The 3,788-nt window shown below is 44.7% G+C and overlaps 1 pseudogene; it reads right to left on the bottom strand.

Moving 5' to 3' along the window:
• Positions 1–957: 957 nt before the first annotated feature.
• On the bottom strand, positions 958–3,388 carry LOC102022881 (annotated as a pseudogene).
• Between the last annotated feature and the right edge of the window lie 400 nt (positions 3,389–3,788).

Here is a 3,788-nt window from a genome sequence, read left to right as displayed (position 1 = left end):
TCTGCGGTAGAAGGTGGTGTGGGATCTCCTTGGGCTTTGTGTACTAAGATGCAGCAAGAGTCAGGCTGGGAACCGGTTCAGCTGGGTCAGGAGAAAGTGGTGTCATTGCTGCTGGTCAGCCTGTGGGTTTTTGCTGTTATTGTTTTGGGGTTTTCTTCATCAAAGGCTTTATTGTGAGAGTGGCTTAGTAGTTTCCCCCTTTGAGTTGCATTAACATGTTTTTTGTTTAAAGAAAAAGAGAGAGGGGCTGGGGATTTAGCTCAGCAGCACAGCGCCTGCCTGGCAAGTGCAAGGTCATGAGTTCGATTCCTGGTACCGGAAGAAAAACAAAAACACACAAACAAACAAAAAAGAAAGAAAAAGAGAGAACCCCGAGCAGATGAAGCTAGAAGCTGCAAAGAAACAGAAAATGAAAAAGCCAAACTGAACACTTCAGAAAGGGCAGGGGGGAAGCAGGTGTGAACCTTTTGTTCTTTGCTAATGTTTTGCTTTCAAAACATCTGTCAGTATGTTGCCACCTTCAGTGTTTTCTTCTCATGAACTTTTAAAATGAATATGAAAAGGGTGTCGCACTTCTGATAAAAATAATTATTTTGTGTTCACATAAAGCGAGTTTATTTCACATCTTAGAGGGCTGGGTCGACCTTCAGCTTTCTGCTTGTGTGTTGTGCACGGTATGTGCAGGGACTGATGTGCGCTGGGGTCAGCGGCCTTGTTCTGTCCGGGAAGGGCTTTGGCATTTGCAGCATGGAATCCTAGGAATCGCTTTGGTCTCTTGTGGACACCTGGGGGCCCTTCTGTGTGTTTTCATGGGAGCCCCCACTTGTCATTGTGACATGGAAATGCTTGCAGTGTAATTCTATTGTCCTGTGACTTGTAGCCATGCTTGAAAAGAGAAAGCAGATTTTCCATTTCAAAAGATTTGGTCAGGATAAGCTTGTCACTGGCAGGGTTTGCTCACATGTCCTTTTCCTGCGTAGAGCAAGGTACAGCGGGTAGCGCGTAAGCCGGGGGAACAGGGCTGGGCGAGCGGGATTGCCTTTTGTCCCTTGTGTCTTGCTGTGCGGTGGAAGTAGGACCTGTTGTCCTTGTTTTTTTTTTAGTCTTTGGTTTCATTTGAGCAGGAACTAAAAATCCACAGAAGGTAGAACAGGTTGGTAATGTGAGCTGCTGTCTGGTGCGGAGGAAACCCAGCTCTTGAAGCTGTGCGTGAGCGCCCTAAGGGAACTGGCCTTTCCCCCATGTGTTTGGGCCTCTTGTGTGTGTTTGGTTTTGCTTTAAATAAATGACCTGTCAGAAATAATTGTTCACTTGGTAACACTCAGTATAGCCACATCCTGCCCAGGAGCAGAGCTACAGCAATCGGAAAGGAATAGGCTCACACTTGTCCTGACTTTTCCTCACCTGACTGCTCCGTTTTCCACTACTAACTTGTTTCAGATGATAGTGTAAATAGCTGCCTTTGTCCAGCAGAACAAAGACACAAGCCTGATGGGAGAAAAAACCTGTTAGGTTTTCTGCTTTGGAAAATTTGATGCCCTAGACCAATCTGGGGCTTGATGGCAGCATTTGCATCTCAGTTCATGATAAATGGAGCTGAGTTAGAATCAGTTGGTTTGAGCTAGCTGTTGTTTTAATTTAATTTATTTATTTATATTATTTATTTATTTTTGTCTTTTTGAGACAGGGTCTTGCTATGCAGTTCAGGCTGGCCTTGAGCTCACTTTGTAGCCCAGGCTGGCTTCAAACTTGCAATGATCCTCCTGCCTCAGCCTCCCAAGTGCTGGGATTTTAGGCATGCGCTACCACGCCCGGCTACTAGGGATTTCTTTTTTTGAGACAGGGTCTTTCTATGTAGTTTAGGCTGGTCTTGAACTCACTATGTAGCCCAAGCTGACTTCAAATTTGGAGTAACCCTCCTGCCTCAGCTTCCCAAGTACTAGGATTACAGGTGTGTCCACTACACCCAGCTAGAAATTGGGATTTTAATGGTAAAATATCACAAATGTTAAATGCTGTGCAATTTTATAAAAATACTTGGCCAGCCAAACAAAAATGTGTGTGGCCAAAGCTAACTCATTCATGGGCCATTCTGCACGCAGCCTCTGCTGTGGACACAAGCACAGCTTGTTCTGTGCCTGACGCTCTGTGCTGCCTCTTCTTTTTCTCTCGTGGAAAATGTCACGGAAATATTATGGAAACTTTTCGTGTGTGTGTGTGTGTGTGTGTGTGTGTGTGTTTTAAACTGTGGTGTAATTTACATAACATAAAACTTCTTATTTTAGCCATTTTAAAATGTACAGTTCAGTGTCACTGAAGGGTGTCCATGGCCCTGTGCATCCATCCCCAGTTCCAGAGCTCCTTCATTGCCCCGCAAGGCAGTCCTGTAGCTTTTGGTACTTAACTCCAAACCCCTCCCCGCTTCAGCACCTGTCAACTGCTACTCTGCTGTCTAGAGAGTTGCCTACTCCGGAGATTTCACCTGAACAGAATCTTATAATATTTGTCCTTTGGTGTTGGCTTTTCTCACTTCTTAGGTATTTTCAAGCTCTACCCATGGATCAGTGCTTCATTCCTTTTTATGGCTGAAAATATTCTGTTGAACATATGAAGCACTTTTTGTTTATTCATTTGTTGATGGAAATTTGGGTCACCCCCCCCTTTTTGTGGTACTGGGTATTGAACCTAATAGCTTTCCTATTGAGCTATATCCCTAGCCCTTTAAAAAATTTTTTTTGAATAAAGCAAACCAACATTTTTATTCATTCATTTCTTGTATTTAAAGTAATCTTTGAGCTGGGCGTGGTGGCGCACGCCTGTAATCCCAGCATTCAGGAGGCTGAGGCAGGAGGATCGTTGTGAGTTTGAGACCAGCCTGGGCTACAAAGTGAGCTCAAGTACTAGGATTATTTTAGCCATTTTAAAATGTACAGTTGAACTGTACATTTTATGTACAGCCTGAACTGTATAGTGAGACCCTGTCTCAAAAAGACAAAAAAAAAAGAAAAGTACTCTTTGATGATATCCTTGGTCTGAGATTCTTTACCATTGTCCTGAACCACTGCATGACTGCAACCAACCACTTTATGGAGTTTTCTTTCCCTCTTGGTCAGTTTTACAGAGGCCTACCCATTCCCCTAGTTTCTTGCTGTCATCAGCCTTCAGTAGGTTGAACCGGTGCCCAGCACAAAGAGCCTGCACTGACTTTATATCAACTCATCACAGTTGGATGCAAGCGTACAAAGATGGACTTGGCACTTGTCTAAGGCTTGGCAGCTTTGTGGATTCCACAGACTAGGCTGTCGTGGATGAAGGCAGTCTTCAGCACCTCTCGTGAGGCAGTATTGATGGCCACAACACCTCTAGCAGCAACGCCTTCCTTGGCCATGGACTACGTTATAGTTGAGGCCGAATTTTTTTTCGTCTTTTTGAGACAGGGTCTCACTATACAGTTCAGACTGGTCTTGAGCTCACTTTGTAGCCCAGGGTAGTCTCAAATTCACAACGATCCTCCTGCCTCAGCCTCCCAAGTGCTGGGATTACAGGCATGTGCCACCCCACCTGGGTGAGGCCAAATCTTTTTTTTTTTCCAGTACCGGGAATCGAACTCATGACCTTGAGCTTGCCAGGCAGGCGCTGTGCCACTGAGCAAAATCCCCAGCCCCTAAGGGTAAATCTTGAACACAGCTAAGCTTCCGCTTCTGTGTGATTTGGCATTTGGAAAGATACTTTTTTTTTTTTTGACAGAGGGCCTTGCTAAATTACTAAGTTGCCCCAGCTGAGATCAA

The sequence above is a fragment of the Chinchilla lanigera genome, unplaced genomic scaffold (assembly GCF_000276665.1).
Source record: "Chinchilla lanigera isolate Chin_1 unplaced genomic scaffold, ChiLan1.0 scaffold00053, whole genome shotgun sequence".
NCBI lineage: Eukaryota > Metazoa > Chordata > Mammalia > Rodentia > Chinchillidae > Chinchilla > Chinchilla lanigera.
The sequence above is the reverse complement of the archived record's forward strand: the minus strand, read 5'-3'. Positions and strand labels throughout refer to the sequence as shown.